Raw genomic sequence first — 13,801 nt, 5'->3', positions numbered from 1 at the left:
ATAGCATCTCTCTCCTTAAGGTTTATTTTTAATATGCAGAATTTCTCCAAGCAGGCCTGTGATGTCCTAATAGGCACAAACTTTTCTGTGCAATGGAATTCCTTCACTCACCGAGAAGAAAAATAGTTACAATGAATCTGCAGTTAACTCTTCTCTAGAAAAAAAATTACAGAGAACATTTTAAACACAACTTGAGGGTTGTGAAAGCACCTCAGCTGGAAACGTGGTTGTCCACAAATCCGATGACCTGACTTTGATCCCCGAAATCCACATGCTGGGATGACAGAACTGACCCCTGCAAGTCACCCTCCGGCTTTCACACTGGCACCGTGGTGTGTCTGGCCCTCCCCCACCCGACTCCACCACCACAAAACGAGTGGGTGAATACATCCATAAATAAATGAAATCTTAAAAAGGTTAATGCAATTTAAGTTTAATCATTAAAAAGTAGTTTTTCCATGGGTTTGGCTGTATGTGACAAGGTCTTAGAAAACATGTCTCGCCGGTAGCTTTCCTTCGTGAAGGCAATGTCTCTTGCTTGATATCCTCACAGCATCCTCACAAGAAACAGAAGGGGTCAATTATTTTCTCCCACACACAGGATAAAAATCACAGCCTGTGATACTTCTAGAATGGCACTTTCTCTCCCCTCCCCCCAAAGCAAACATTTTGACTTCTTTAAGGATCTCATCGTTAAACAGAAAGTTTCCTTGCCTTGTTTAGTTCACGGTAGCATCTCATTATGTTGTCCAGTCTGGCCTTGGATATACAATCCTCTTACCTCTGCAAACTGGGATTCTCTTTCCTGTCCAGCCACGTCCTGTCCTCCGTGATTTCTAACCCCAGACTGTTGTTGTTTGCCTTGATAATAATACTGGTAGGAAACAGATGTCAGAGTTTGATAAGGGGATTGTTTACAAAAGTGTCAGGAACAAACCAAGGATTTTCACGTCACGTTTACCACCGTTTTGGAGATTTTAGCCAATGTAACTAAGCAAGAAAAAAGAAATGCTGGGCACCTGGATTGGAAAAAACACGAACAAAAATATGCAAATATCAGATCAGCAAGACGCTGATCAAGACTGCTGACCTTAGCTCCATCCCTGGGGCCCATGTCAAAATGCAGGATGCCGGGGTGGTTCTGTAATTCCAGCAGTCTGGCAAGGAGATCGAAGGTGGAGAATCACACAGAATTTGTAGAATTCTAGCCTGCCAGCCTGGAGTACACAGGCCAGAAAAACACACCCTTTCTCAAGGAGGCAGAAGGGCGGAACTGCTCCTGAAAGTTGTCGTGTGACCTCCCCAAGCATGAGCACTCACACACAATTAATTAATTAAGTAACTTAGAAATCGTTGGTTTAGTGATTTATCTATCTATTTTATGTGCGCTGGTGTTTTGCCTACATGTGTGTTTATGAGAGGGTGTCAATGTCAGACCCCCTGGAATTACAGACAGTTGTGAGCTGTCACGTGGGTGCTGGAAATTGAACCCAGGTCTTTTGGAAGAGCAGCTGGGGCTCTTATCTGCTGATACATCTTTCCAGCCCAACCTTTTTGGGTTTTTTGTTTGTTTGTTTGTTTTGTTTTGTTTTCTAGAAGGGTTTTTCTGGGTAGCCCTGGCTGTCTTGGAGCCCAATGTGAAGGTATCTGTATTTCTAAGATAGAATGTGCTATTGATATTTTTCAACTTTCGGCTTGTGTACATGTCTGAAATGTCCCCTTGATCTTGTCTTGACGTCTTTTTCTTGATCTAGGATCATGGGTCAGTATGGTCTTCCAGCCTTGAAAGCTGTTCATCCACCTGTCACCTCTGTTGGTTCAGACAAGAACATTTCCATCGTGTTCTCTTCATTCCTCTGTCTCTACAGCATCTGACTACTTTTAGACTTATTCATTTTTTTTTTAAATCTTATGTGTGTTTTGCCTCTGTGTGTGTTTGTGCACCAGGTGCCTGCTGGTGCCCACAGGGGTCAGAAGAGGACAACAGATTCCGATGGAATCGGAATTACTAATGGTTGTGAACGGCCATGTGGATGCTGGGAATTGAACTTGGGTCCTAAGCCAAAGCAACAGATGTACTTGACCTCTGAGCAACCTTTCCAGCCCCATGTCTGAATATGTTTAAGATTTTCCCTTTGCCACTGGTTTTGAGCAATTTATTGTATTCCTTTGGCCTTTTTCTTCTACACACACACACACACACACACACACCCCACTAGATTTTTGTCTCAACCTGTGGGTCCTTTGGGGATCAAATGACCCTTTCACAGGGGTGGCCAAAGGTCATAAGAAAACACAGATATTTACATTATGATTCAGAACAGTAGCAAAATTACAGTTATGAAGCAGCAACAAAATAATTTTGTGATTGGGAGGTCACCCACGTGAAGAACTGTACTAAAGGGTCACGGTATTAAGAAGGTTGAGACCTAGAGTTTTCTAGAGATTCCTGAATTTGTTGGTTTATAGATTTCATTAAACTTACAGAAAAATCTTGGCCAGAGGTTCCTCAGATTGTTTTCTGTCCATGCTCTTTATCTCCTTTATAAATTCTGTTTGCATATTAGGTTCTTATGCACAGGTAACTGATACTGCCAGAGTCTTACCAAGTCTCTTTTCACTCTTTGTTTAATTTTAAATAACTTTTGTTGGTATGACCTTAAGGTTACTAGTCTCTTCTTCTGGAATGTCTAACCTGCTAATAAGCACATCATATTTATATGTGTGTGTGTGTGTATGTATATATGTATATGTATATATACAAACACACACATACATATACATATATATATGTATTATCTCACACAGCATACTTTCTATTTTGAAAGAAGTATGTGTGTGTGTGTATGTGTGTGTGTGTGTGTGTGTGTGTGTGTGTGTGTGTGTGTGTGTGTATGCGTGTGTGTTTGATGACAGGATTCTCTATGTAACCTTAGCTAGGTCCTGGAACTTGCTCTGTAGACCAGGCTGACCTTGGATTCTAAGATCTGCCTGCCTCTGCCTTCCAAGAGCTGGGATTAAAGTCTTGTGCTATTTGTGGTTTTTAAAAAACTCCCATATCTCATCTTAAGCTTGACCTTTGCATTATCACTTTAATATCTTCATTCAAAAAGTTTAAAGGCAGCTTCATTTCTGAACTGGTTTCAATTACCTTCTCACAATAGACTATAATAACCTGATTTTTTTTTTAAGCTTCATATTTGTTATGGGACTCTATACATTAAGACATGTGTCCACAACCAAATGCAAATGCAATAGCCTCACATAACAGGAAACATATTAATTATTCATTTCTATAAGCTCTTGGTTTTGAAAATTCTACAATGTGGGAATGTTTGGAGATTATATATGTTTAATTTTAAGATTATCGACCATGTTTTATTCTTCTTTTCCCAATAGTGCTGCAATATCTGAGACATGGTTGGTAAAATTGCTCTCTCACAGGCTTTCATATAGCATGTGCTGGGCTTGCCCTTGCTATGCACTGAGGACTCTGAGCATTCTCCTCCCTCCATCTCCCCCAGGGTTGAGATTACAGCCATGGGCTACCATGTTGAGTTGTTCTAGGGATCTCCTTAGGGCCTCAAACATGGCAGGCAAATAAATGCCCTACCCACGGAGCTACGTCCCCAGACCTCAAATGTCTCTTCACAGTGGTTCTCAGCCCTCCCGATGCTGTGACCCCTTAATACGGTTCCTCATGTTTTGATGACCCCAACCATAAAATTATGTTCACTGCTTCACAACTGTAATTGTGCTACTGTTAGGAATTATCTACTATTGTAAATATCTGATGGCTCCGACGGTCTTACGTGAGCCCTGTGAAAGGGTGGTTCGACCCCCAGAGCTCAGAAGCACCGCTTTAAAACATCAGTTAAGAGCAGTAAGTAGGATCCTATTGTAGATGTCCTTCTGTTCTGTGTCGGCTGATGAATGATGAACACGTCCAACTGTTAATCTTTTTGCTGATTCCACTGGTGTCCTGGCTCTTCACGTGGTTTCCGTATAGCCAGTGCTAACACACTGATGCTTTTTTCTTTGCCCTTCTGTGAGTCTACTTCAATCAGTGAGCGGATCGATGGGGCCTGCTGTTTGCTGTTGAGACAAAAACCCCACCAAGTTGCCCAAATTGGCCTTAAACTCCCAGGCTTAAGGATATCCTTCTCCTGCCTCAGCTTGTCAAGCTACCGGGACTGTAGGTATGCACCACCACTCAGCTCTAGAGAACAAACTTTGAGGTCTTGACCTTTCTATTCTTCAGTTTTCTTGTGGAAAGACTAAGAAAGATGAGCTACCAAGAATGACTTGAGGACTAAAGGAGATAGTATATGGAATGTTCCAGAATGCCCAGAAGAAGTTCTGTGGTGAATAGGAGTCCTTTCAATGAGCATATGGACCCCAGGAGACTTGGAGGCAGTGTTTTCTCTTTTTGCTCCCTCCCTTCCTTAATTGTATGGGACATCATTGTTTTGGCCACACTCATCTTCTCTAACTTCATATTCTTTTGTTTTGTTTTGTTTTGTTTTTAAATATCCGTAGACCAGGTTATCCTGGAACTCAATACATGGTCGAAGGCAGCCTTGACTTTGTGGTGGCCCACCTGCTCCAACAACCAAAGTTCTGAGATTCCAGGCATGAGTCATTTACCTTGGTTCAGCCAATGCTTTCTTAGCTCCATTTTCTCCTTTCCTCTGAGCTACGTTCCAAGTCAATCTAACCTTGAAGGATTCTTTTTTTTTCTTTTTTTTTTTTTTTTTTTGGTTCTTTTTTTCGGAGCTAGGGACCGAACCCAGGGCCTTGCACTTCATAGGTAAGCGCTCTACCACTGAGCTAAATCCCCAGCCCCGACCTTGAAGGATTCTTAACACTGCAGAAGTGTGTTTGAGAAGGTTGATTTGATTAAGTCTTTATACCTGGCACATTTCTTGTGTTATTGTTTATAGTTCCATACATGACACCCACAGGCCAGACAGGTGTTAGTATCTCTCAAATAGGGGTGGGGGGTCAGGTCAGCAGCATGACTGTCACCTGAGGACTTGTTGCAAATCACCTTTGGGGGTCCTACTCCTGAAATTCCAGATCTAAAAAGGTAAGGAAGGGACCCAGAAATCTGTGTTAGTTGGCAAGCCCTACAGGAGACTACGGTACATACTAAAGCTCGAGGGTGCTGGGACCATAGATAAATAGGAAGCCAACTCTCCTTTAATGGCCGAAGGCTCTTCAGAGAAGGCTAACACTTATGACACAGGAGCAATGCAAAGTCCAGAAGAAAATGGCAGGTGTGTGTGTGTGTGTGTGTGTGTGTGTGTGTGTGTGCACATGCGTACCAAAAAGAACCAAAAAGAGCGGGGTGGGAATTTAGCTCAGTGGTAGAGTGCTTGCCTAGCAAGCGCAAGGCCCTGGGTTCGGTCCCCAGCTCCGAAAAAAAAAAAAAAAAAAGAAAAAAAAAGAAAAAAAAAAAAAAAACAGAACCAAAAAGAGATCATCTGTAACCAGAGACAGACAGTGGTGAGACTATGGGAAGTGTAGGCAGAACCTCTTCTTCAAAAACTATGCTTTTCTTAATACATTTTAGGTTGACATTTTTTTTTCATCAGATGTTTTAAGAGTTACAAAGGATATTGTTTCCAGGATTGTATAAGTAAACCTATTTCATCACCCTGCTAACTGCTTACTGGTGAATGTAAACCTCATCTGCCGTATAAGTCTATATGATCTCTGCTTGCATGGTTGAAATTTTAGGGTTTTCCCTCCTCTAGAGTCTTTATTTCTGTCTCCCTTGCCCACATATTTTAACCAAATACAGTATATTTCCAGGCTTGAAGTGTTTAAGCAGTTTGGAGACGGGGTCTCCTGTGTCTTTGGTAGCTCAGGTTATCCTCCTATGTCCATCTCCCCAGTGCTAGTATCACAGGTGTGCACCGTTCCACCCAGTTTGTGTGGTACTGGGCGTTGAACCCAGAACCTTAAGCCACCAGCAGCCCTTTAGAAAAAGGTGTGGTGGGATGCTGAGTGCGTAAAGGTGCTTGCTGCCAAGCCTGACACCCCAAGTTTCATCCTTGGAACATACATAGTGGAGGAGAACCTGACTGACTCCAACAAGTTGTCCTCTGATTTCTATACAAATGCACTGAGTCAATAAATAATGTAGTCACTAAAATTTATCGAGACACAGCCTCTCTGTGTAACCTTGGATATTTTCAGACACGGGAAGATCTTTCTACTTTTGCCTTCAGAGTACTGAGATTATGGACTACCACAAATGCCAAGTTATTGATCTGCTTGTCTGTTTATCTATCTATCTGTCTGTCTGTCTGTCTGTCTGTCTGTCTGTCTGTCTGTCTATCTACTTTTACTTTTTTCTGAGACAGAGAGAGTCAGGGTTTCTCTAAATAGCCTTGCCAGTCCTGGGATTAAAGACATGTGTCACCACTGCCTAACTTACAAATGACTAATTTATTAAAAAAAGGTTTTAATGGAGGCCAATGAGATGGTTCGGCAGGTAAATGTGTTTGCCACAGAGCCTGAGGGTCTAAGCCCACGTGGAATCTGAGAATCTGGAAATCTATCCCCTTAAAACTACTTCAGCTTCTGCAGCCCTTTAAGAGCCAGCATGTGGCCCCAGGAATGTTTGGACGTGAAGTCCCGAGTATGAATAGCTCTGACCTAGGAGTCGGGAGATGTCAGTCAGTTTGCCTCCGTCCTGTGTGACAGGTGAGTGAAGTCAGTTGTCAACTTTCTACCACGTAGCAGGCACCAGCCAGATGTTTTCTCATTGCATTCCTTCCACCAGGCGGTAACCACACAAGGCTGTGGTGGTCGTTAGTTCCGCTTCTAAATGAGGAAGCTGAGGAACAGAGGTCCAGCGGCTACTAACCTGGTGTCATACGTGTGGGAAACTACAGATCCAGCGTTGAACCCAAGCCCTATCTCTGCGCTTACGTTGCAACAGTGCTCCTTTAAATAAGTCATTTTCTCCCAAGAATCCTCCGTTTATTTGCCTGTAAAAAGAGAGTAATGAGCTACATGAACCTTGAACTCACTTTGAGATTGGCATCCTACCAGCCTTTGAGTGGTAGAGGCTGGGGCAGGAAGGTAAAGTTTCCCAGAGGCTTGCCTCCTCAAGGCATTAGGAGATGATGAGGAAAAGATACAGACATTCACCAGACCTGTGGTGATTCCAGCAGAATTTAGGTTGTGCTTAAAAAAAAAAAAAATCTAAAGAGTCTTATCTTACGTCCAGGAAGAATTTGGTAAGACTGACCTCGAGGAAAATGATTGGACGTCTAACAACACGACGTCTAAAATGGAAGCAGTGCGTAAATTAAAAGAATATATATGTAGTGCCATGCTGGTGTACTAAATCTACCCATAAAATGAAGTCTCATTTTATATATACAGTGGGACCAGTTGAATATCAGATACACTGTAGGACCCATAAAATGCCCAATTCTGGAGTCAGTTAGTAATGAAAGTGAGACAGTTACATTTAGAGCACAGGGATCACATGTATTCGAAACATTTGCGTGGACCCCGCATCTCAAAACAGGCTGTAGGTTCAGCTTTGACGTCATCCGTACAATTCATTCTTTCACTTGACTGCTTCCAGTTTGGCTCTAACACGTCCGCCGGAATGATTTTCTCCAAGACTGTCATTCTCTCTCTTTACTGACGAACTCAGTAGCAATGCCTGCGTTTTTGTTCTCCACCTACTTTCTGCTGTGTTTGATATAAACGATTAACCTTCCCTCTACATCAGTGCCAACTTTGGCATATCTGACATTAAATTCACCGGGCTTTCCTTATGGTCCCTGAGGATTCCTTTTTCTCTCTGAAGGAGGCTTCTGTAGACGGTCATTGTGTGGCCACTGTGAAAGGTTTTTTATTTTTTATTTATTTATTTTGCCTTTGCCTTGTCTTTTTCTCTCCCCTCCCATCCCCAATCCTGATGATATTCAATATTCCCATCCCCCGGGGAGGTGTCAAATATCACTGTTGGTGACTCACAGATCTGTTTCAGCTTTGTGTTCCAGAGCCTAAGCACTAAAATATAATTGCTTGCTGGATACCCTCAGGCCTACGGGTTCAGCAAGTCTTAAGCCAAATGCTTCTCTGTCACTTTGAAGTCTGCTCCTTCTCCTGAATGTCCTACCTTGGTAACAGGACAGCCGTCCTTTTGGACACCAGGCTAGACCTTGCCGTGTCTGACTTTCTAGATAATAAAATGGCTACGAGTAAGAAAGAGCTACATGCTTACTTCAAGTACAGTGTGGAACGGAGAAGCTGGGAGGGCTCTTCACTGTGGCCTGGAGGGAGAGGCATCCACTGGGACAGGACACCAGTAGGTTCCTTATCAGTAAATCCCAAGTGCCACTGAACGCCTCAGGTATATTCTTCTCCTCCTCTTCTTTCGGGAAACCTTACTGTACTGTATGCAGGGCCTTTTATTTTGTTCAAGGTTATTGTTATTAGCTTCTTAAACGGAAGGTCGGGAGCTTTATTGTATAAATTTCCCTGTACAAGTCAAGACAATAACGCAAGGGGTGGAAGGTAAGAGTAGGCAGGAGGACGGTTAGCTGTCTGTTAGAGAGGCAGGAGGCAGTGATGGGTAGTGGACATGAATGGTTAGTGCAAGCTTGGGTTGCTCTAAAACCCCGTGTGAGTAAGGTGAAAGGACACCCATGCCCGACTGGAGGGTGCTGCAAAGTGAGGCGATGTTCCAGACACAACACAAAAAAGCAGAGCCACCCCCAAATAAAGTTTATTTGAGAGAGCAATCAAGTGAATGAGGAAGCCCATTCACTTTCTCCTCAGGGATTGATAGTCATCAGGGAGATAAAAAGAAAAATATACCTGAAGCGTTAATCAATGGAGCTTGCGATTTGCTGATGAAGTAGCTGCGGGTATCTTCTAACCGGTGCCTCTCCCTCCAGACTGCAAGATCTCATGAGCATTCCTGGCTTCTCCACAGAGATTGATATCTTGGTGGAGACACAAAGTGGGTGGGAAAGTGACCTGCACATCTCTAAATGATGGTCTTGTAGAAATCACTTGAGATCTTCGTCAATGTCAGTTACCTAGAGAGGGAATGCATGAATCTCAGCGAAAAGCCATCATCTGCCCACTTATTGTAGCACGTGATTATTAAGAAAACAAACCTGGGGTTGGGGATTTAGCTCAGGGGTAGATTGCTTGCCTGGGAAGCGCAAGACCCTGGGTTCGGTCCCCAGCTCAGGAAAAAAAAGAACCAAAAAAAAAAAAAAAAAAAAAGAAAAGAAAAGAAAAAAAAAGAAAACAAACCCATGCTATATCCGGCTATGTGCTGGCAACGGTGGTCTCGCCACCCTCATGGGATGCCACAAGCAAGCCGCAGTCTTCCCAGGTTCCCATGGTTAGCTGCTGCCGGAGAGGGAATGCATGAATCTCAACAGATATCCATCATCTGCCCACTTATCTTTAGTCACTGGGGATCCAACCCAAGCCGGAGCCCCCATCCTTACAGAGCTTAAGTTCCAGTCTAACGTACGGATGGCAGGCAGGTAAGCAGGCGAATAAGGGACATGTCAGAAACTGCTGGAATCTGCTGATGGAAGAGGTCACCATGGACCTGATGTCAGGAGTATTTGAGCCTGGCTGAGGGTTTACAAGAGCTCTGTGTACTTGGATGGGCCGAGTTAACCTAAGGGGATCTCCAATTCCCAAGGTTTATTATTTTTCCCCTATTATTATCTACAAATGAGGACTTGCCTACAGATGTCCTAAGGCTTGGGGACTCCTCCAAAGGTCGTGCCAGGGTAGGATCATGAATCCACAGTGAGTCAGAGTGAGCATTTGCCTGGGTGGTCCCCTTGCCTCAATACCCCTCCCTTACGAATCTGTGTTCAGGATCCTACTGGTCGATAAAGGTTTAACACAAGCTTTTCAGTCCGGCGGCCAGACACTGCTGAAACGCTTTGTCCCCTACTCTGGCCCTTGGTCCCATGAAGGCACTTACTGGATTTCACTTGTAATAACCATTTCTCACTCTGCCTCCCTACGGGGCTCTGGTTATAGGTTTGTTGTTTGTTTTGATTTTTACTTCGGGGAGGGGGAGGTGGTGAAGACTGTATCTTTCTCTTCTCCTTATCACGCTTAGTGCAGATCTCCCTCCAAAGGGTTTTCTTTGCATTATGACAGATTCAACAAACAAATAAATGTGACTGCAGGGGATAAACTCACTCGATATTATTTACAGTGACTTAGACGGGCCCACCGCTTGGAGAAAGAGAATAATCTATTGGTTTAATTAGGAACTTTCTTTCCCTTTCCATGCTGTATCTCTCTCTACGCACTAACTCTGTCACCCTGGATGAACTACCCAACATCTTCATGCCCCAGCGGTTTCAGCTAAGCCAGTGGTTCTCAACCTGTAGGTCACGACCCCTTTGGGGGCGGGTTAAGCAACCCTTTCACAGGGGTCACATATTTACACACATCAGATATTTACATTATGACTCATGACAGTAGCAAAATTAGTTATAAAGTAGCAAGGAAATAATTTATGATTAGGGGGAGTCACCACAGCATGAGAAGCTGTGGCCTTAGGAAGGCTGAACCCCTGAAAGCCACGTCTCACACCTGCCTCACTGTATCTACACGTGAAATACAGATTAAGTACCATAATCCACATCAAGCACTAAGTATAGTACCTGCCACATAATTAGTCCTCACCAAATATTAACAGTTACGATTACTATTATGATTCATTATTTGTGGTTCCGCATTCTGTCTCACCGCTGAGGTATAGGACCTCCACCGGGCCGATGAAATGCAGGGGGCTAGACCATAATTACCCTATGCTGCTGTCGCTGGTGGGCTTGAGGGAAGCACTGATGTACCGTAGCTCAGGGCGTGGGAGAATGGCCTTGGGTGGGGGTCTCAGGCTGAGTGAGAAGTGGCACAGGCTGAGGTCAAAGCTGGAGTTCCTGACTCCTGGTCATCCAGATGCCACTGGGAACCACACTGAAGAGTTGGGAACAGAGGGAACCAGTGGACCTGTGGGAGTCTGGGGCCGTGGGTTCCTACCCTGAACACCCGGACACTGTTGGGTCACAGGGAGTTAGGAACTGAATTGGGTCTTCAGGCGGGGAGTTCCGGCCTAACTCATTGGAGATTGTCCTTAGCGTGGAGGGGCCTTCTGCAGGAGACTTAAGCAGCACAGCTCTGTAGATGAAGGCCTTCTCCATGCAGACAGGCTTTGGTTCCTGTTTATTGATCATTCATCTTGGAAAATGGCTGCACACCCACTTCCTCTTCAGGGTGGACCTTTTGCAGGGAAGCTTATTAGCTAAACCCTCAGGGCCTCTAGGTACCTCATCAGCATGAAGAACTCTGTTCTGATCTATGGGACCACAGGTCACATCCGATATAGGTGTGTGGTCACGTGACTGGGGACTGGTCAGAAGCAGGTGAAGCTCCTACCGTCCTCTCAAAGCTCTGGGTCTTCCAACCCACTCAACCTTACTAAGTTTGCTGGCACCGTCCACGGCCCCACAACTATTGTTCTCCAATAGCTGTATGCCCAAAAGTTTGATTCCCTAATGTTTTGCTTTTCAAAAATTAAAAAAATATATTTTTTTGAAATTTTGTATGTATGTTTGCTGTTTGCCTTCATGCACATGTATGTGCTCACTGCAGTGTCAGATCTAATACCGGAGTCACAGATATTTGTGAATGGCCATGTGGGCGCTGGGTACCAACTTCCCACCCTCTGCAAGGGCAGCAATTCTTCTTTTATTTTAATTGGTTGATTTTTGTTGTTGTTGTTTTTGATTTTTGCTTTTGTTAGTTTTTTTTGTTTGTTTTTGTTTTTGAGACAGAGTTTATCTGTACAGCCCTGGCTGTCCTAGAACTTGCTCTATAGACCAGGCTGGTCTCGAACTCAGCGATCCACCTGCCTCCCCAGCGCTGGGATTAAAGGTGTGCAGTTTAGCAGCTCACAGCACTTATTCTTAATGCTGAGCGATCCCTCAGTCCCAAGCCTCCAGTCCCTAAGCGTATATACAATGGTTTGGATAAAAATGGCCTCCATAGGTACAAGGGGTGTGGCACTATTAGGAGGTATGGCCTTGTTGAAGGAAGTGTGTTTTGGTCTTTTTTTTTTTTTTTCTGGTTCCTGAGGATCAAGATGTAGAGTTCTCAGCTCCTTTTCCAGCACCATATCTGCCTACACACTGTTCCCCATCATGACAATAATGGATTAAGCCATGAAACTAAGTCAACCTCCAATGAAATGTTTTCCTTTTAAAGAGCTGGCCCTGGGGGGCTGGAGAGATGGCTCATCTGTTAGGAGCACTGGCTGCTCTTCCAGAGGTCCTGAGTCCAATTTCCAGCCACCACATGGTGGCTCACAGCCATCTGTAATGGTATCTGATGCCCTCTTCTGGTGTGTCTGAAGACAGCTATAGAATATATATATATATATACATATATATACATATATATATACATATATACATACATACATATATATATATATATATATATATATGAGTTGGCATGGTCATGGTGTCTCCTCACAGCAATAGAACAGTGACTAGCACAGCATATTTCAAAAATATAAAAAAAATTTTAAAATTGACATAGGTTTTGGGGTCCTGGGGACAGAGCCCATGGTTTCAGGCATGCTAAGCACTCTATTACAGCTATATCCCCAGCCCCAAGACAGGAAATGTATGTACTCTTTTTTGTTTGTTTTGTTTTGCTTTTCAAGACAAGGTTTCTCTGTTTGTTTAGCCCTGGCTGTCCTGGAACTTACTCTGTAGACCAGGCTGGCCTTGAACTCACAGAGATCTGCCTGCCTCAGCCTCCCGAGTGCTGGGATTAAAGCACACACCACCTTCACTCAGCTTGGCATATGGAAACCTCTTTAATTAAAATTCCATTTATTAATCTTAATGTTATCAAATATGTTTCATTTTTCTCATTCCATGTCATGATTTACTAGAAAACATAAAAATATATAAGCAATACTTGACATTCGAATAAATAATACATGAATTTCAAGCATCATCTACTCATTGAAGCAGAGGTAGAAGTTGATAAGACTCATTTTGTGTAACACACACACACACACACACACACACACACACACTTAACTATTTTTGGGGTGGGGAGAGCTGAGGTCCGAACCCAGGGCCTTGCGCTTGCTAGGCAAGCGCTCTACCACTGAGCTAAATCCCCAACCCCGATTTAACTATTTTTTAAAAATATTTCATTTTTAATTATGTGTACTTGTGTGTGTGTGTCTCTCTCTTTTGTGTATGTGTGAGTGTGTGTGTACACAGTAGTGCGGGTGCCCACCGAATTCAAAAGGATCTCCTGTAGCTGAAGTTAGGGAGGTTGTAAATTATCCCACACTCAGCAGAAGCAGTAATAAACCTTTGGCAGAAAATGAGGTTTTTCCAACTTCTAACTGGGCAAACTGTAACAGTGTCATTCTGGTGAGGTTTCCCAACATAATGATCCTTGTTAGCTTCAAGTCAAAAGGCAAGCCTTTGTGGACACTAATAATTCAATAGGTCGGTCCCCAGGGAAACCTTAACAAGTCTGTTAATTATTATTGTTCCTAAATCATTCAATTTGGAAGACAATTTGCATGATTTTCATTTCAAAGCAGACTGAACTGAGGACTGCTCTGCCCCCAGCTTTAGTAACCTCCCTAGAGGAAAGCAGACTCCCTCTTGATTGGTTGTTTGTTGCTGTTTTGGAGGGGAGCATGTCTCAGTGTATAGCCTGGCTGCTCTTGAACTCATTCTGTAGA

The sequence above is a fragment of the Rattus norvegicus genome, chromosome 11 (assembly GCF_021556685.1).
Source record: "Rattus norvegicus strain SHRSP/BbbUtx chromosome 11, alternate assembly SHRSP_T2T, whole genome shotgun sequence".
NCBI classification, from domain to species: domain Eukaryota; kingdom Metazoa; phylum Chordata; class Mammalia; order Rodentia; family Muridae; genus Rattus; species Rattus norvegicus.
Note: the sequence above shows the minus strand (reverse complement) of the source record.